Source organism: Mauremys mutica, chromosome 4, assembly GCF_020497125.1.
Source record: "Mauremys mutica isolate MM-2020 ecotype Southern chromosome 4, ASM2049712v1, whole genome shotgun sequence".
In the NCBI taxonomy this organism is placed as follows: domain Eukaryota; kingdom Metazoa; phylum Chordata; order Testudines; family Geoemydidae; genus Mauremys; species Mauremys mutica.
Genome location: NC_059075.1, coordinates 139,920,598 through 139,941,656, shown reverse-complemented (window position 1 = coordinate 139,941,656; position 21,059 = coordinate 139,920,598). Strand labels below are relative to the sequence as shown.

At 49.8% G+C, this 21,059-nt stretch overlaps 1 long non-coding RNA gene across 1 annotated transcript; it reads right to left on the bottom strand.

Annotated features, from left to right (window-relative positions):
- Positions 1-2,057: 2,057 nt before the first annotated feature.
- LOC123369867 lies at positions 2,058-9,552 on the bottom strand. The gene is made up of 4 exons (XR_006579165.1): positions 9,023-9,552; positions 7,423-7,516; positions 5,181-5,266; positions 2,058-2,097 (listed from the first exon to the last, which is right to left on the bottom strand). It is a non-coding gene; the product is annotated as an uncharacterized LOC123369867 (long non-coding RNA).
- Positions 9,553-21,059: the final 11,507 nt, after the last annotated feature.

Genomic DNA, 21,059 nt, shown 5'->3' with positions numbered 1-21,059 from the left:
GTCCCGGCCACAGTCATCACTCAAACAGGACCTGTTTCCTATACAGTCCGGACTGCAGAGAATCTTACCTGGCGGCGACATGTAGATCAGCTGTTGCCAGGTCATGCCAGTCTTCAGGACCCATCTGCAGTTGAGGGGTCTGACTGCACCCCTCCTGGTGAGACACCGAATCATGAGTCACCTGTTCCTGACTGTTCTCCTCCATTACTGCCGGCAGCTGAGATACCCCTTTGCCCAGCACGAGCTGATACCACCTCCTCACCTATTCGTGCTGCGGACCCTGAGCCCCTAGTACTTTCGGGTGCAACAACACCAGAAGTTCGCTGTAATCCACCTAGAGACAGAAGGCCTCCTCATCGGCTGGATCTTTAGTTAGGGCGAACCCACGGTTATGGGGCAAAATAATCCCCAGGGTTTAGCCGGGAATGGAGGCAGTCTACCCTCCTCCTCTAGTTTAGTGTGTGTTTTATTTAGGGGATGTTCTTATTGGGGGGGGGAGGAATATGTTGTGTATTTGGCTGTCATGGGTTTTGTTACTATGGCAACTGAGTTAGACTATTAAGGGATAGCTCAGCCGGTTTCAACCGGCTGAGTGAGCTCTCTGTTTCTGTAAATAAAATGGAGGTTTTGGTTAGCTGTCTGCTCTCTGGCCTCAAGTGATTGTTTCCTACACCGGCTGCCCCAAGGACTCAACACCCAGCCATTCGGTCCCTAGTCTATAGCAGTGCATAGGATTCTTCCATCCTAAATGCAGGACTCTGCACTTGTCCTCGTTGAACCTCATCATATTTCTTTTGGCCCAATCCTCTAATTTGTCTAGGTCCCTCTGTATCCTAGCCCTACCCTCCAGCGTATCAACCACTCCTCCCAGTTTAGTGTCATCTGCAAACTTGCTAAGGGTGCAGTCCACACCATCCTCCAGATCGTTAATGAAGATATTGAATAAAACCGGCCCCAGCACCGACCCTTGGGGCACTCCACTTGATACCGGCTGCCAACTAGACATGGAACCATTGATCACTACCCGTTGAGCCTGACCATCTAGCCAGTTTTCTATCCACCTTACCGTCCATGACTGCTGTGAGAGAAGCCCCGCCCCAAGTAGCTTCCAACTTAAATAGACAAAGGTGCGAGAGGGAAGAGAGGCAAAGAGAGATGAAGTGACCTGAGCTGCTTTGTGACCTTAGATGGGAACAAAGCATATGTCTCCTGACCCAGTCACCTCTCTGTTGACTCAGAACCTTTCACTAGTGGAGCAGAGAACAAGCAAATGGAACTAACTAGATACAAAAAGTTGAATTGATAACATGTAACCCTTCTGCCCCTCTGAGTTGGCAGCAACAAGGGCCGGGTTCAGTATCCAGGGGTTCCGTTTCATTAACACAATGCAAAACCGGCTCGAGCCCCCACCCAGTGACCTGGGACAATTACCTACCACCCCCCCCGGGCGCCTCTAGGAGGCAACACTTCCCCACTCGCAAGCACAGAGTCCGAGTGTAGCAAAATCCTTTTAATAAAGGAGGGAAACAATGCGGCATCACGTTGGAGAGACACCACAAACAGGACTATACACAAACCATAAGCAAAAAAACCCACCCCCAAGTACATTTGGCACTGTCCTTTCCCCCTTAGGGTCTTAAGTCCAACAACCCAAGACTCTCTGTCTCTAGTCAGTGCCACCCCAGAGTTCAAAAGTTTATCTGCAGAGTTTTACCCCCCCCCCAGCCTGGGTGGAAATGGGGGGGGCACACACAGGGTGTTAAGGGACACCTTACGTGGGCCAGGGCCGACTGCCCCGCTTCTCTGTGGAGTTCTGCTGTAGCCTTCACCACGACTGGCTCCACTCCACCAGCTGTGCCGCTCCTCCAACCTGTGAACCGCATCAGCCGTCCACGCGAACTGCTCCACAGGCTGCGCCAACATGCTGCAGACTGCTCCGCTCTGCCAGCTGCTTAGCGATCAATCTTCAGGCTCCCCACTCAGTGATCTCAGCTCAGTAAGCTTAGCTCTTTTAGTGATTTCAGCTCTTGTAGTAAAGGAGCCCCAGTGCCACCTTGGCCCAATGTGAATTCAGGTCAGCAGCCTCCAGATGGACTCCTAAAGGATTCAAAATTAGCTCTGCTCATTAACAGTGGAGAGAGGAGGATGTGCAATTGGTGTTCCAGGCCCTCAAAAGGGGCCCATACCTTCAGGTACACACACCAGTCCCCAGCCTCTCTCCCTTCACTGGGTTTTGGAACCCATGTCCCTTGTCTAGCAAGTACTATTTAATGTAGGTTGAGTCATTTCTGTCATAAAGCAGTCTCATAGTTCCTCATTCACATAATTAAGGTAACAGCCCCATTTTTTTCTTCCTGCCCCAATAACAAAGAAATTGGGGATTCCACAGTGTGAAAATAACCATCCCATGCTGTTGTGTGTTATGCTAAGTGGAGTGGGTTTACCAATGCAAATGCACATTCCTAAAATTCCTTTGCCCACTCCTCATAATGTACCACCAGATGTCAGGGTAGATCTCATCCTGACTCTGCTTACAAACACTAGTTTCACTAGCTAAGCCTTTGCATTAAAAAAGGAAATGGCATCAAAAGGAAATGAAATCTGAACATTTCATGAAAACATTCGAGCTCCTCCAAGGAAGGGGACTTCTTAATGACCGGATCCTCCTCCCTTTTGAAGCCAATGGGAACAGGATCAGACACTAAGGACTGAGTATTATTACTTTTCAGTAGTCCCATGTTGGCTGCTAGGCTGTTTCCAGTCTTGTTCTCTATATTTTTATATTTCTGGCTGGCGCACGCAAATTATTGATGTGAATGGTTCTTGAAGCTGATTTTTACATAGATTTTCCTATCAACCACTACAAAAACTCCAACCACTATAAAGTTAGAGCTAACTGTAGTCATTTTCAGCAGTTCTATAAGTAGCCCAGTTAGGGGAAGTCAGCAGTGTCCTCAGCTGGTCCTTATCGGTGTTATGGCCTGGTTTACTGGCCAGGGCCATCTAAGGAAACAAGGTTTTTTAAGCGGCAATTAGGCGGCAGGTATGCCAAAGCTGTGGGACCGGCGGACCTCCCACAGGCATGCCGCCAAATCCGTGATACCAGCGGTCCTCCTGCAGGCATGCCTCCAAAGGCTGCCTGACTCCCATGCTTGGGGCGGCAAAATACATAGTTATCTGGATTGCTTGGTAAAGTGGGCTCATCTGAACACCATGCGTTTTAATATAGCTAAATACAAAGGTATAGGTCTAGGGGAAAAAGAATGCCAGTCACACAGAATGGGAAGACTATCCTGGAAAGCAGTCGTTCTGAAAAAGGACTTGGGGGTCGTGGTGGATAAACAAGTGAACATGAGCTTCTAGTGAGATGCTGTGGCTAACAGGGCTAATGCAATACTGAATTGTCCCCTGCTGGTGTATCCATGTACGAGTCAGGAGGTGGTATTACCTTTATATACAGCAGCCGTGAGACTACCACAAAAATACTGAATCCAATTCGGCTATTCAAACTTCAAAACAAAGATATTAAATTGGGAAGAGTTCAGAAAAAGGCTACAAGAATGATTTGAGGCTGGGAAAATCTGGAGGAAGCTCAATCTATTTAGCTTTTCAAAGAGAAGGTTAAGAGATGACTTAATCATGGACGGTCTGTAAGTACCTGGAGGGTTAGAAGATTTCAAAGAGGCCTCTTTAATTTAGCAGAAAAAGGCATAAAAAGATACAACAGCTGGAAGCTGAAATGAGATAATTTGTGCTGTGTGTGTAGTCTGAATTGAACAATAGAGATAAATATTTGAGCAACCTACCTAGGGATGTGGTGAAATCTCCAAATCGAGATTGGAATTTTCTAAAAATATTCTAGCTCAAATACAAATATGGGCTTGATGCAGGCATCAGTGGATGAAATGTTCTGGGCTGTGTTATACAGGAGGTCAGACTAGACAATCATAATGGTCCCTTTGGGAATTAAAAAGCTCTAAATCTATCAGCACAAGCTGCCCATTACTCACCCCTCTTCACAGATGAAGTTTATTGTTGCACCAAACATGAAGTCTGTTAGAACAACAAGTCTACCATTAAGTGGGTCATCAGGTTTAGGAAGGGCCAAGACTTCTTGAAGTCATTTGAAGGCTAGGACTATAACAGCGTTTGCAAGAGAACTGGATAAATTAATGGAGGTTAAGTCCATTAGTGGCCATTAGCCAGGATGGGTAAGGAATGGTGTCCCTAGCCTCTGTCTGTCAGAGGGTGGAGATGGATGGCAGGACAGAGATCACTTGATCATTACCTGTTAGGTTCACTCCCTCTGGGGCACCTGGCGTTGGCCACTGTTGGTAGACAGGATACTGGGCTAGATGGACCTTTGGTCCGACCCAGTACAGCCACTCTTATGTTCATCATCATGCCTTTTACTTAGTGAACAGCAGGATTACACAGATACAATAATGAAGAGCCATGAACCATGTTGGATTCTGAATATTAAACCGTGCCAGGTAAACAATCTAGAAGGGACTTTGATTCTATAGGAGTCATCCAAACACCACAGTGAACCACATTAGGATTTCATTCTCTCCCCAACCAAACATACATCCTCCAGTTTTACTCTTATTTGGATTGAAAGATAAAGAACAGAGAGACTCCTCTGAAGCATCAGCTATGCTGCATCATCTCCAGATGAGAACTCAGGGCCGCCCAGAGGATTCCGGGGGCCTGGGGTCTTCGGCGGCGGGGGGCCCTTCCGTTCCGCCGCCGAAGTGCAGCCCGGTGTTCGGCGGTAATTCGGCGGAGGGGGGCCCCCACCGCGGGTCTTCGGGGCACTTTGGCGGCGGGCCCCGGAACGGAAGGACCCCCCGCCGCCAAATTACCGCCGAAGACCGAGCTGAACTCCAGCGGCGGGTCCCGCTCCGTCTTCGGCGGTAAATCGCCAGCGGGGAGTCCTTCCGCCCGGGAGTGGAAGGACCCCGCCGGCAAAGACCGGGAGCAGAAGAAGCTCCTGCGCCCAGCAACACAAGAGTTTTCCGGGCCCCCCCGAGCGAGTGAGGGACCCCGCTCCAGGGGCCCCGAAAAACTCTGGTGGGGGCCCCTGTGGGGCTCGGGGCCTGGGGCAAACTGCCCCTCTTGCCCCCCCCCTCTGGGCGGCCCTGTGAGAACTGTTCTTAAAATCATTAAAATTAGTTTACCTTGGCAAAGTGGAACCTCTTTATCCCAATCAACTCCATTTCCTGCAATCACACATTGGGCAGAAGTCGGTCCAATTATTTTGTAACTAAAGAAAAAAGGTTTAAGTTTGTTACTGAAGTAAGGAAAGAACTAGGTTACAGTTCAGAAAGATGGAACATGGTTTCTTTATGCCAGTAGGTGGAGACAAATGATTGACCGTCACCAGGGTCATCTCTGCTTTAAAACATGATATGTCTAACACAGGAATAGGCAACTATGGCATGGGTGCTGAAGGTGGCACGCAAGCTGATTTTCAGTGGCACTCACACTGCCCAGGTCCTGGCCACCAATCCAGGGGCTCTGCATTTTAATTTAATTTTAAATGAAGCTTCTTAAACATTCTGAAACCTTATTTACTTTACATACAACAATAGTTTAGTTATATAGTATAGACATAGAAAAAGACCTTCTAAAAAGGTTAACATGTATTATTGGCACGCAAAACCTTAAATTAGAGTGAATAAATGAAGACTCGGCACACCACTTCTCAAAGGTTGCCAACCCCTGGTCTAACACTATAGGACCAAGGAACAACAAGTAATTAAAGGCAATCTAGAGCTATCAACTGTTAACAAGAGAGTGCCCTCACTTCTTGTCTACACTAGTCAGATGCTTGGGAATATTTGTTAATTATCTACAAAGGGGAACAAATGATCCTTCTTCTAACCTGGAGATAAATATTTGCATTCCTTGCTACTTGTAACAGGTGGAAGAGGGCGCTAATCATCCCTGCTATAGAATTTAATAAATGCCCAGGAAATCATGTTATTTTAGACACAACTGGTCTGCTCACGGTGCTTTCATGTGGAAAAAGGGTTTGGCCTTGCTGGGTAGGAGGCTGTGCCTTATCTGATGTTTCTAAAGATGTAGGAGAGTGTTTGAAATGTGAGCTGCCGCCATTCTACACCTTAGAATTACTATGTTTTTATCTGCAGCAGTACTAGACACCTCTTCTCTGAATGCCCAGGTGTTACCCCAGTTGTCAATGACTCAGCTTAAGCAGCTCCCCTTACCTTTCCTCCCCAGCAATGTTTTGTAAAATAAAAGTCAGACCTAAAGACAACCCATCCTGAAAGAAGCGATGGGGAGAAGTCAGCTGCCCTGAGTTATCACCCACCTGACCCCATCCCCCTTCCATATTCAAACTGGATCATCTTAACTGTCCAAGACCTAACCCTGAACTCATGGGCCTGCACAAATCCAAGGCCTTCAGTCCATGTAGGCTACTGCAAGGAAACCCTGCCTACACAAATCCTTCAACTGTGGATCAACCTACTTCACCCAGACGGCAGGCTGACAACCAATCCACAGAAAAAGGCATTTAACTTGCATGGGGTTTGGCAAACCAGCCACCATCAGGGAGTTACCTCCCCCACCATCTCTCCTCACTCAGACTGGGGGGTCGGCTTCCACCCAGTGACATCTGACTCCTCTTCCCAGATGGCTTAACTTTAGAGGGCTTGACCTGGCAGCAGGGGTTGTGATACACTGGGGAAAAAAACCCTGCACTTGTTGGCTGTGTTTTTTGGTCCCCATACAATGCAATCTATTCAGTTATCTCAACACCCAGAAAGCATCTGCTCAGAGGAATAAGGCCACAACCCATTTATGATTCCCCAAGGCTTGCCACATAACCCATATGGACAAAAGGAACAACTGAACCTGACACTACCCTGATAACTATTGACAGCTATAACAAAGGGACATGCAAATATTTGCTGTGGTAGAGTAGGAAGAAAGCTGCTTCTAGCCGGAGCTGCCTTTTATGGGCAATATTCTGTCCCACAATCTCAGCACCGATTCAAGATGCTAGGACTGACCAATAACAGTCCCTGTAACACGGCAGAGATGGCACTGATCAGCAAGTGTCACATTACCCTTCAGGTGGGGCTTTCCCTTAGGACTCATGATGACCTGTTGAAGGTTTAGGCTGGGATTTCCAAAAGCACCTGAGCGAGTTAAGTGCCCATCTCCCTCTGAAGAGCCGCCATAAATGTGTGGCTAGTGTCCTTCAACTCCTTTGAAAATCGCAGGTGTAATTCTTAACAAGGGCCCAGCCCATGGCCAAGATGTATAGCACATGACTCACTTATGTTCTTGAAGTTAAGCAGGCTGTCTAGACTTATTTTGCCAGACTTCACCAGCAGTTTTACACCAATCTAGGTTCTGTTAATTAGTCAAAAGAAGCAACTTGCCACTCACCCTTCATTACAGGAGAAGGTTGCTGTTGCACCAAACCGGAGATCGGTCAAATCAACTCTGCCATTTTCTAGTTCTAGTGATTTACATGGTCTTCCTAGAAGACAAGACTAATATTAGTGTTCCCTCTTATTACCTTAATGGGAAAAAGAAAAAAAGGATATGCTAACTTGTACCCCCTAATATAGCAAATACTATGGCAGATGAAGCCAAAGGTCTAATCCAGTGGTTAACTGTTTCTGCGCTGAGGATCCATTTGCAAATGTTTATGGCCTGTCGTGACTCAGTAAATAGTGTGCGCATGGAGGCCCTGGGGTGGTTTCAGTCAGATCCTGTATCCCAGGAGGGTTGGGCCCTGCCTGGCACATCACTACAGTTTCCTCCCCCCCCCCCCCCGACCAAATTTGTGAGAGTGGAGTTGTGACCTGGCTCATGGGGTCAGTGCCACTCAGATTTAGCCTACCCACCATGGCACATTAGCCACTGACCCAACAGGGCCCTTGCCCAAGGCCTTGGTCAATTGGGGCCCCCCCAGAAAAATGGGTGCCCCTGTACCCCAACCCACCCAGCACTCCTGCCAGAGAAGGGGCCCTCCATGTAGGGGCCCCACAAACCCCTAATCTGCCTCTGCCTACCCAAGCTGCTCTCATCATGACAGCTGGGCCCAACCTGAGTGGCGCTGGAATCTGGGAGTTTTAGTATGAATTAGCATTTTACCAAGCTTGTACTACATTGTTATTCAATACTGGGTTTACTTTTAGTAAAGTGATTTTACTATGGCTGAATTCTATACTCAGTTTTCTAAGATAACCAATAAATAAATATTTCCTCCTCACATAGGCATTAGGGAATAGAGTGACTTCAATTTTTCAAAAGGAGATAGTACACCAAGGTTTTTCACTTGGTTGCAGAATTTGTGATGTTCCCTAAGCCAGGAACGGGAAATCCAATTAACATGATTAATTTAACTGCAGCGAGTTGTAGCTGGAGCTGCATTTGAGTATTTGCACAGAACACTGGACAAGATGTGACCTGGTAAGAACCAAGATCATTGGGGAAATTAAAGCAGGTTAAGATTTAAATGTCCTTTATTTTATACCTCCATTTAAAGCAGAGATAAAGTACCGGCATAGATAAAGTACCAAATTCCAGTAACTTCACTAGTGGGCACTGAATGCTACCAATAGTCACAGGAGCATCATATGGACAGTGGGGTCTCTGGTGGACAAGAAAGCAACTTCAGAATAATGCACCTCTAGGATCTATAACATGCTGATGCATAACAATGGTCAAGAAAGGTGGTAAATCTATCCCTCCTCTTAAGCCTGAGAGCATTTGACTCAGAAAACAGAAATGACTGGAAGTTGGTATGTCAGCTGCTCTTAAAATGACCTGTCAAGATACGCAAGTGTTGGGTTTTTTAATTACGTTTTTAGTTAAAATTCCAAACTATTAATCTAAGCAAGAACTGACTAAAGGGGATTTAGAAAGTGTTCATGGAAGCCAGTGGTTAACAGTGAACCAGTTACAGAATTGGGACTCCCTTGTTTTGGGGAAAAGGTGGCTTGTAAATCAGTTAGACAGAAAAGCGACAGACACTCACCTACACAAAACTCAGTCTATTGACCATGTTGAATCTGCACCACATGTAACTACAGGAGACTTTTGAGGGTCCAAAGTGTATCCCGGGCGACAGGAGTAGCTCAGATGGAATCCAACAGGATAGCTACTCCTCACTCCCCTGGGCACCTCAGCAAAACTGAACTTCGGAGGAGAGCCACACCGGCCTAGCCACAGACAGATAGAAGCAGGGGGGAAGCAAGTCAGCTATAAGAGATACAGGCTGTTTAACAGAACTCTAGGAACTGGGCAATCCCTGTAACTCGCTTCCTTGGGGACAATGTGGATGGATTGTTCCCATCGCTGCTTTGCAGCTGGTTTCCTGCAGGGGTTTGATACAAGAGTGTCACTGACACCCCGGCAGGAGCGTGCAAGCCCCAGGCAAACTCTGCACGGCCCGGGCGTTACGGACCATCCCGCTCTACCGATCCCAGCCGGCCACAAGCCGGTTCCGCTCCCGCGGCCAGTCACGGTTTCTAGGAGCGGGAACAGCCTGAAGCGGGCCAGGGGGAGGCGAGCCGCGCCCCACTCACCGCGAGCCCCGGGCAGCAGCAGCGCCAGGAGCCCCCGGGCGCCGGGCGGGCAGCGCGGAGCCGAGACCATGGCGGGGCCGGCGAGGGGGGGGGTCACTCGCGGGGCGCAGGCTGCGGAGCGTTTGCTGCAGCCCCCGGGCCGCCCCGGCTCAGGGCTAAGGGGGCGGGGCCATGCGGGAAGGGGGCGGAGTCTCAGCCGGGCAGGGCGGGGCTGGTGTCATTGCCCGGCACCCACGTGCTGTCCGGGCAGCAGGTACCTGACCCGGGGCGGGGGCGCTGCGCTTGGCCGGGTCACTGGTTCGCCCCCGGGCTCAGCGCCCAGCCCGCCCCGTGGGAGGCCCTGCCCGAGCCCACGCGCGGCCCTGGGCCCGTTACACGGAGCGCGGGCGGCGGATCTAACCCGCGCCGGCTGTTCCAGCGTCACGTCCCTCGGCCCCTTTCACCCGCCTCCAGCCCCCGGGGCCCCCAGCGCGGAGCCCGCACAACCCCGCAGTGCAACCGCGCCAGGCTCGGAGCAGCTGCGAGGCTTGTGCGCATCAGGCTGAGTGTAAGGGACGTGCCCAGCCGGCCGCAGGTTTCCCTCCCTCTGTGCCCCCCGCGGAGGGGAACAGTAACACCCTCCCCCGGCTGTGCAGCCAGCAACCCCCTGCGTCTCCCCCGCGGGGCTCCGCTCTCCAGCGTCTTCCAGAGAAACACCTGTCGGGACTCGTTCAGTCCTCTCTCTCCAGACCAGGGCCGGCTCTAGGCACCAGCGGGCCAAGCACCCGCTTGGGGCGGCATCCTGGGGAGGGCGGCAGATGGCCCCGGTGGACCTCCCGCAGACATGCCTGCGGGAGGTCCACCGGAGCCGCCGACCCGCAACCGCCAGAGCGCCGCCCCCGCCCCAGCAAATCCTAGCTGCGGCTGGGAGTTAAAAGGCTCCGGGCTGCCCGCCGCGGCGGGAAGCTCGGAGCCTTCTGATTCCCGGCCGCGGCTGGGAGTTAAAAGGCTCTGGGCTCCCCGCCGCCGCGGGCAGCCCGGAGCCTTCTGATTCCCAGCCGCGGCTGGGAGTTAAAAGGCTCTGGGCTCCCCGCAGCGGGGAGCCCAGAGCCCTTTAGACACGCCTGCCGCCCTAAGGGCGCACGGACTGCCCCCCCAGCCCAGGGCGGCAATTCAGTGCGCTGCTTGGGGCGACAAAAACTCTAGAGCCGGCCCTGCTCCAGACCCAGGGCCATGGCCCGCTAACCGCGTTAGAGCCAAGGAGGCAGCAGGAATAAAGCCACTTGAAATGGGGCGTGTTCAGTTCCCTAAGTGAGCAGCACAACTGAACTAGTGAATATACACCAGACCTGGATCCTTGAATTATACATCCCTATAAAACATTCGTGGATCAGCTAAGTGGAAGGAAGTGGTTACCAAGGAATGTAAAAAACAAACACCTGGCTCTTGCGTTCTGGGGAATTCAACGCTCAGATTATGCCAGTCCTGAGCTCATTGAGGGCGGGGTATGACTGGTATCTAGCAAGCAGTCGGAATACTGATGCCTTTCCCCCAGAGTCACATTAGCCTTTCTGGGATGAAAAGTGTTACCAATCCTTTGCCCCGACAATCGTACCTTGTTTTGAAGAAGCTGCTTCTGCATCATTGCAAACGGTTGGCATCCAGATGCACCCAAAGGGAAACTCTTGCAGTTGCTAAACCAGTTGCCCTGCTGGTCACCATTGGCAATCGATCAGCAGGGTGTAACGTAATAATTTAGTTGGAAAATCATTGGACGGGGTGGGTTTAGTGAGGGGACTGCAAAGTGGTGCCCTAAGGGACTGACAGCATCTCAAGGGGTAACCTCACCACTAGTGGTGCCTCCTCCAAGCTATCCCAGCTATTAGCTGTGGCCAGGTATTGTGTCCTCCTATAGCAGTGTCTCTTTCCTCATTTGTCACTCAAGGGACCTTTCCACTCCAGGAACCCCAGTCTCTTCTTCATGATTCTGCCTCCTGGCAGAGTCACCATTTGTTTCCCCATCTGGGTTTGCAAACTCTCTCATGAGAGATGGTCTCAGGCAGTCTTACCACTTCCTCAGTAGCTAGTAGAGGAACCTAGGGCCACCCTCTCTTCCAGGGCCTGGCTCACGGGCCCTCTCATTAGCAGAGAAAGTTTGACCTACTCCATATCTTGTTGCTTTCCCTCTGGGCCTCACCTGCCTCTCCCCTTTCTCTGGGCTCACCAAGCCACACATCCTTCTCCCAAAGCATAACCATAAACTACTGGCATCTAGTTCCCAATACACTTTCCTTCTTCTAAAAAGCAACTGAAGACTCCTTCCTTCCAGCCCCTTCTGTTGCTAGGCTTCCTGGTTTATATGGGCCCTACCCAGTTGCACTTGATCTACTTAAATCCCAGTCTCCTCCAGGTGCAGACTGGGCAGTTAATTGGCTCAATTAGCCATATTGAGCCCTCCAGGTCTTGTGTGAAGGTGAACACAGCTGAAAATATTGATTGAAATGACTACTTTCCCTTTTGTTTCTGGGGAATTCAACAGTCAGTTGACTCCAGTAATGAGCCCCTGGGAGAAGAGAGGGGCATGGGTGATAGTTAACCAAGAGGTTGAATACCAGTGTGTTTTCCTCAGCGTGTTTTCCCCAGGCTCTGGGTATCCTTCCCAGGGTAAAGCAGGCCCTTAGCCCAGCCACCTGTTCCTCATCCCAAACAATAGGCCAACACCTGAAATCATTCCTCAATCCGTAAATTAAGCCAGAGTTGCTGACTTTGATGGCTGTTTAGTCAGTACATACCCAGTCCTTATTTAAAGACTGCAGGATTTGCCCCAAAACCTTTACTAATTTTTCCAGTTGTTACTGACTCTCTGCAAAATGAATGTAAACGTTGTCACAAAGAGTGAAGACAATGGTATTTTATAACAACCAAACAGGCTAGGTGCTTGACAGATGACTAAGGCCTGGTCTACACTACAAAGTTAGGTCAGCATAGGCCGCATTAGGTCCATTTAATAACGAGTCTACACTACTGAGTCCCTTCTGCTGACCTAAGTGGCCTGTAACGTTGACTTCTGTACTCCACATTCGTGAGAGGCATTGCAATTGATTCAACATCCACTGGTCGACATGGGAATAGTGTAAACAGTGCGCTGTGTAATTCAAATGAATTGGTCTCCAGGCGGTGTCCCACAGTGCTCCGCTGTGACCGCTCTGGAGAGCACTTTCAATTCACTGCATGTCAGCCAGGTACACAGGAAACAGCCACATCCCCGTTAAAGCTCCGGGGAACTTTAGAATTTTCATTTTCTGTTTGATCAGCATGGAGAGCTCGCCAGCACAGCTGATCATGGAGACTCAAGGCCACAAACAAGCTCCAGCACGGAGTACACAGAGGGCGCTGGATCTTATTAATGTGTGGGGAGAAGACATAGGCACCGGCTTCCTTTAGGCCTGGGGGGGTGCTCAACCCCCTGCTCTGCCCCCATCCTGCCTCTTCTCACCTAATTCTGCCCCCTCCCCTGAGTGCACCCTGTCTCAGCTCCTCCACCTTCCTCCCAGAGCTGGCTGTATGCCGCAAAACAGCTGATTGCGGCAGAGAGTAGGTGCTGGGAGGGAAGGGGAAGAGTTGATCATCAGGGCCGCCGATGGGCAGGAGGCGCTGGGGGAAAGAGGGGAGCTGGCTGCCAGTGGGTGCTAAGCACCCACTCATATTTTTCCATGGGTGCTTCAGCCCTGCAGCACCCACACAGTTGGCACCTATGGGAGAAGAGTAAGTGCAGGCAGAGCTCTGATCCAGGAGAAGAAACACTGACATTTATGTCAAGATCACAGGGGCGCTTTTTCCTTTCAGCTTTGAAATTCCATTCAGGTCTGGCTGAGTTATTAACAGTTAGACATTACCATTTCCCTTCTCTCACAGGCATCTCCAGGAAAAATGCTGACAGCCTGAAATAATTGAAGCAGACACTGCAGTGGGAACTGCAAGAGGGCAGGGGAGAAGAGAGAACCAGGGCATGATCTACACAACCATCCTCTGGTTAGCTGGCATGCATGTGTGCTCTGAACGCTGTCCCGGCTTGTCATAGGTCTCACCCCCACTTGGAGCTGTTGGGTTCCAATCTGGGGACCTGCATGGATTCTTCTAAACTTAAATCCTAGTTTAGATCTGGTAAAAGCTGCCACCACCCAATAATGTACGTGTATTGGGACACAGTCCTTCCCCAAACTTCCCCTGGGGAACACAGATTCAATCTCCCTGAATCTCTCCACACAGGGAAGCAGCCCACTTCCCCCCTCCCTCTCTCCTAGCCACTCTGGAGAGATTCACACCGATTCAACCCTGTGAATCAACCTCAGGAGGAACTCACTCTTCCTCCCTCCCCTTCCCTTGAATCTCCACAAGAGAAGGAATTAACCAAGTCCAAAGAAAAGAATTTATTAAAGAAAGTGTACTTTTTTCTATCTCTGTATTACCAAGATGCAAAAATACAGGGTCTAAACTTATCAATCTCTGGAAAGAATCCCCCCTCCTTTCTTTCTCAGTAAAAGCAATAACAGTACAGAATTAAAGAAATTCTATAGCAAAACACAGAATTGCAAATACAGAAATAAAAGTATAAGAATACTAGTTCCTTGCTAATACTCACTAGCTTGAATAGAAGAATTTATTGCAGAAACCTGGGAGGACTTGATTAAGATGTCTGGACTCTCTTAACTCCCAAGAGAGACTCTCTAAAAACAAAGAACAGAAAAAAAAAACTTCCCTCCACAGGGATTTGAAATTATCTTGTCCCTGATTGGTCCTCTGGTCAGGTGTCCACAGGTACTGCTTGTTAACCCTTTACAGGTCAGGAAAAAAAACCTTAACCCTTAACCAACTGTTTATGACACGCCCCCCAAATTGCCAACTGTGGGAACCACTGGCGGTGATTTCCTCCTAGAACTGTAAAATAAACAGAGTAATAAAACACATGCAGTATTACATTCACTACTAAGCATGTAAACATGTCAAGAACACTTTTTAACCACTTGATTCTGGGAAACTTTCACGAGAGAGTGCATCAGCAACTTTGTTGGAAGCTCCTGAAATGTGTTGAATTTCAAAATCAAAGTCTTGGAGAGCTAAACTCCATCAGAGAAGTTTTTTGTTGTTTCCCTTGTTAGTATGAAGCCACTTTAGCGCAGCATGGTCAGTTTGTAGCTGGAACCGCCATCCCCAAACGTATGGGCGTAGCTTTTCCAGGGCATACACAATGGCATAACATTCTTTCTCACTGATGGACCAGTGTCTTTCCCTCTCAGACAGTTTCTTGCTGAGAAACACGACAGGATGGAAGTTGTGATCCGGTCCTTCCTGCATGAGAACTGCTCCTACCCCACGTTCAGATGCATCGGTGGTTACTAGGAAGGGTTTGTCAAAGTCCGGGGCCCTTAACACAGGGTCAGACATGAGCGTTGCCTTAAGCTGGGTAAAGGCTTTCTGACACTCATCAGTCCACTTAACTGCATTTGGCTGTGTTTTTCTGGTCAGATCAGTTAGTGGGGCAGCGATTTGGCTGTAGTGTGGTACAAATCACCTGTAATATCCGGCCAAGCCTAAGAAGGATTGGACCTGTTTCTTTGACCGTGGGACAGGCCACTGTTGGATAGCCTCCACCTTGGCCTGTAGGGGGTTTATGGTTCCTCGACCCACCTGGTGCCCTAGGTAAGTCACTCTGTTTAGGCCTATTTGACACTTTTTGGCCTTAACAGTTAGTCCTGCCTGCCTGATGCGCTCAAAGACCGTTTCCAGGTGTTCTAGGTGTTCGGGCCATATCATCGAGGTAGGCAACTGCACATTCTCCCAATCCTGCTAGTAGACCATCTACCAGCCTTTGGAAGGTGGCGGGTGCATTCCGCAGTCTGAACGGAAGCACATTAAATTCATACACCCCTGCATGGGTGATGAACGCAGATTTTTCTTTGGCGGGTTCATCTAGTGGTACTTGCCAGTACCCCTTGGTTAAATCTAGTGTAGAGATGTACTGGGCACGTCCCAGTTTCTCCAATAGCTCATCGGTGCGCGGCATTGGGTAGTTGTCGGGGCGAGTTACAGCATTTAGCTTTCGGTAGTCCACGCAAAAGCGTATTTCCCCATCTGGTTTGGGACTAGAACCACTGGAGATGCCCATGCACTGGTAGAGGGGCGGATGATACCCATTTCCAGCATGTTTTCAATCTCCCGTTTAATAGCAACTTGGGCATGAGGTGACACCCGGTAGGATGGGGTTCTAATCGGGTGAGCCTTACCTGTGTCAATGGTGTGGTATGTTTGCTCAGTCCGTCCTGGATTGGCTGAGAACAAAGGGCCAAAGTGAGTGCACAGCACCTTGATCTGTTGCCGCTGTAGACGTTCCAGGGTTGTGGAGAGGGTCACCTCTTCCACACCACCATTTCTTTTTCCTTCGTAGTAGACACCTTCAGGCCACTCAGCGTCATCTCCTCCCTGGGCTGTAAACTGACAGACCTGTAATTCTCTGGGGTAAAAGGGCTTTAAAGAGTTAACATGGTACACTTTAGGTTTTAAGGAGGAATTAGGAAATGCAATGAGGTAGTTAACAGCTCCCAGGCGCTCCTGGACCGTGAATGGTCCTTCCCATGACGCTTCCATCTTATGGGCCTGTAGCGCCTTCAAGACCATGACCTGGTCTCCTACCTTGAAGGAACGCTCGCTGGTATGTCTATCATACCAGACCTTTTGCTCTGCTTGAGCATCCTTTAGGTTCTCTTTAGCAAGGGCCAAAGAGTGTCGGAGGGTGTTTTGTAGGTTGCTTACAAAGTCCAGAATGTTAGTTCCTGGAGAAGGCGTAAACCCCTCCCATTGTTGCTTCACCAACTGTAATGGCCCCTTAACCTCATGGCCATACACAAGCTCGAATGGTGAGAATCCTAAACTGGGATGTGGTACAGCCCTATAGGCAAACAGCAATTGCTGCAACACTACATCCCAATTATTGGAATGTTCATTAACGAATTTACGGATCATGGCCCCCAAAGTTCCATTAAACCTCTCCACCAGGCCATTGGTTTGGTGGTGGTACGGGGTGGCAACCAAATGATGCACCCCATGAGCTTCCCACAGGTCTTTCATGGTCCCTGATAGGAAATTTGTTCCCGAATCTGTAAGAATGTCGGATGGCCAACCTACCCTGGCAAAAATGTCAGTTAAGGCCTGGCACACAGTTTTAGCCCTGGTGTTGCCTAGAGCTACTGCTTCCGGCCATCTGGTAGCAAAGTCCACAAAAGTCAGTATGTACTGCTTTCCTCTGGGGGTCTTCTTTGGGAAAGGACCCATAATATCCACAGCTACTCGCTGAAATGGGACCTCAATTATGGGAAGTGGCTGGAGAGGGGCCTTGACCTGGTCTTGCAGCTTTCCTACCTTTTGGCATACCTCACAAGACCGGACATATTTGGCAACGTCCTTGCCCATCCCCTCCCAGTCGAAGGACCTTCCCAACCTGTCCTTGCTTCTGTTCACCCCAGAATGGCCACTGGGATGATCATGGGCTAAGCTTAAGAGCTTTTCCCGGTACTTAGTTGGAACCACCAACCGTTTGTGAGGATGCCAGCCTTCCTGGTGTCCACCAGAAAGAAGCTCCTTATATAAAAGTCCTTGTTCTACAACAAACCGGGATCGGTTAGAAGAGCTGAGAGGCGGTGGGCTGCTCCGTGCCGCCGCCCAAGCTTTCTTAAGGCTGTCATCGGCTTCCTGCTCAGTCTGGAACTGTTCCCTTGAGGCAGGAAACACCAGTTCCTCCGTAGACTGTGGGCTTGGGCTGGGTCCCTCTGGAAGCGATGTAGGTGATGAGGTTGTTTCCGTTGACTGTGAACCGCTCTCCGCTGGTGTACTAGGTGATATTTCAGGCTCTGGCTGAGCCTCTTGGGTAGAGTTGTCTGTTGCTTCTGCCAGTTCAGGCCCGCTGGCGCCCTCTGGCACTGGTTCTGCCGCTGGTTGCTCTTCCAGTTCCGGTCCTGGGACTGGATGTACTATGGCTGCTGTAGTTGTTGGCATGGGATCTGGTTCCACCACCACTGTCTGGGCCTCTGGTAACACAGACGGGGTCTTGGTGGATGGCTCAGGAACAGGGATGGGAGTGGAAGCTCGTTTGGCCTGGCTGCGGGTGACCACTCCCCCCCTCTTGGCCAGCTGCACATGGTTGGCCAAGTCTTCCCCCAGAAGCATGGGGATGGAATAATTGTCATAGACAGCAAAAGTCCACTTTCCTGACCAGCCTTTGTACTGGACAGGCAATTCAGCTGTAGGTAAGCTTACCGATTTTGACATTAATGGAGAAATTTTGATTTTGACCTCTGGGTTGATGAATTTTGGGTCGACTAAGGGCTGGTGGATAACTGACACACTTGCCGCAGTGTCTCTCCACGCAGTAATCTTCTTCCCGTCCACTCTCAAGGTTTCCCTGCGGTTTGGGGGTATTTGAGAGATATCTGGGCCTAGGGATCCTTGGTGTGATGCTGGGGTAATGGACTGTACTCAATTTAGGTTCTTGGGGCATTTGGCCTTTATATGTCTGTAAACGGGTGGTACTCACCCCTGCCGCGCCTCCTGCTGGTTGGGCTCAGATTGTCCCGCAGTTCTGCTCTGGAGCGCCCTCGGCAGGCTGGTGACCCGCCTGTTCGCAGGCCCCGGCGTCCCTCCCTGGACCCGGTGCCCCCTTTCTATAACTGGGTCTCCCCCTCCCAGGGGAACCCCCACGCTACTATCCCTACTTTGCCTCAGTAGTGGCCACTGACAGTCATGGTCTAGCCCCACACCCCGGGGCAGACTGCAGTATCAGCCCACTCATCACAGGCAATAGGGGTTTGGACCTGCTGCTTCGTCCTACCCCTGGGCTGCCCTCTGCAACCCACAGTACCTATGGCCCTTTGCTAGGCCGCAGCCTGGGGCTTTCCTGGCTGGAGCTTCCCTAGCTCCTCAGCCTGTCCCCCAGCCCTGCTCCCTCAGATATCGATTCTCAAGCCCTAAGCAGCCAGGCCCATCTCTCTCTGCCTCCAGAGAGAGACTCTTTGTGCTCTGGCTTCCCTGCCTCTTATAAGGCCCAGGGCTTCAGTTTGGGGCGTGGCCTCCAGCTGTAGCCACTTTCCCACTCAGCCCAGCTCTGTCAGGCCACTTTTAACCCCTCTCAAGCCCTGTCAGGCAGCATTTCAAAGCCCTCAGGGCCGGAGCAGGGTCCACCCTGCTACAATGTCCCAGTTCATTACATTTAAAACATCACCCCCCTGACGGGTCACTGGTCCGAGGTGGATTACTGGAGACTGGTGAGGTAGAAGAATAGGTAGTTTGCAGCTGTCCTTGGGTTGTGGGTGTGGGCTTGATTGGCCCTCGATGGTAGGGTTTAGTGTCGGTGTGTACCCTGTGGGATTCGCTCCCCTTGACAGTAGCTTTTGGGGTTTCTGCCACTGCCATCCATCTGGCTCCAATCTCCCCTGCCTCAATGAGAGTTTTTGGTTTTCCATCTTGTATGTAGCGTCTAATGTTCTCAGGAACACCATCCAAGAATTGCTCCATCAGTATCAGGAGGTTTAGTTCGTCCATGGTGTTAACATTGGCTCCTGACAACCAGGAAAAATACTGCTTTTCAAGATAGGAGGCGTGTTGTGGAAATGACACCTCTGGTTTCCATTTCTGGGCTCTGAAACGCTGACGGGCGTGATGAGGGGTTATACCCATTCTGTATCTAGCCTTGGTTAGGAACAGTTTATAGTCGTTCATTTTGTCCTTAGGCATTTCAGCTGCCACCTGTGATAAGTCTCCGCAGAGCTGTGACCTCAGCTCTACCATGTACTGGTCTTCAGGGATGCTGTACCCAATGCAGGCCCTTTCAAAGTTTTCTAAGAAGGCCTCAACGTCATCACCTATCCTGTAGGTGGGAAATTTCTTGGAATGGGGAACAGTGGCTGGAGAAGGGTTGTTGGGTTGGGCTGGAACAGGTGGAGTAGCTCTTGCTATTTCCAGGTCTTTGTCTTTTAACTCCATTTGTCTCTTGTGGTCAGCCTCTCTGGCTTGTAGTATCTCCATCTCCCTCTTGTGGTTAGCTTCCCGGGCTTGAAGTATCTCCAGCTCCCTCTTGTGGTTAGCTTCCTCCCTCCGGTGGGTAGCTTCCTCCCTCTCCTTTTCTGCCTCAAGTAATTGTAATTGCAATCTAGCAAGCTCCATTTTTTCAAGTGTATCACTCATGTCTGTGCCCTCTGGTGCTGGCCACACCCCTCTGCAGTCAGGGTATGTGCTGTGTTGCTTGCTTCAGTTCCTAACCCTGTCTATCATTGACTAAACAAAGAGAAATCAAATCTTTTGTTTTGCAAATTGTGTTCTGCAGGAGTGACTGTTCACAGCCACTGACTGTGCTTTTGACCGAGAAAGAAAAAAAAAATTTTCCCCCTCCACCCAAGAGTAAGACAAACCAGTTTAACCAGTGTCTCTCGCCCTTGCTAAGTAGCTCTCAGTATGGGGTCTCCTTTAACAAAGCCTTGCCAGAAAACCCTCATTCCCTCCAGCCAGCGTAGCTGAAAATTCGTTCTAACCCTGAAAAACTACTTTAAAACTCCCTTTGGTAGAAAAGCCTTGCTTCTGTATGGCTCTCAGGTTCGTCACCGCTGCCAACCATGTCATAGGTCTCACCCCCACTTGGAGCTGTTGGGTTCCAATCTGGGGACCTGCATGGATCCTTCTAAACTTAAATCCTAGTTTAGATCTGGTAAAAGCTGCCACCACCCAATAATGTATGTGTATTGGGACACAGTCCTTCCCCAAACTTCCCCTGGGGAACACAGATTCAATCTCCCTGAATCTCTACACACAGGGAAGCAGCCCACTTCCCCACTCCCTCTCTCCTAGCCACTCTGGAGGGATTCACACCGATTCAACCCTATGAATCAACCTCAGGAGGAACTCACTCTTCCTCCCTCCCCTTCCCTTGAATCTCCACAAGAGAAGGAATTAACCAAGTTCAAAGAAAATAATTTATTAAAGAAAGAAAAAAGTACACTCTCTCTGTATTACCAAGATGCAAAAATACAGGGTCTAAACTTATCAATCTCTGGAGAGAATCCCCCCTCCTTTCTTTCTCGGTAAAAGCAATAACAGTACAGAATTAAAGAAATTCTATAGCAAAACACAGAATTGCAAATACAGAAATAAAAGTATAAGAATACTAGTTCCTTGCTAATACTCACTAGCTTGAATAGAAGAATTTATTGCAGAAACCTGGGAGGACTTGATTAAGATGTCTGGACTCTCTTAACTCCCAAGAGAGACTCTCTAAAAACAAAGAACAGAAAAAAATACTTCCCTCCACAGGGATTTGAAATTATCTTGTCCCTGATTGGTCCTCTGGTCAGGTGTCCACAGGTACTGCTTGTTAACCCTTTACAGGTCAGAAAAAAAAAACCTTAACCCTTAACTAACTGTTTATGACACGGCTCTGTGCAGGTACCTGGCTCAGCAGACCTTGAT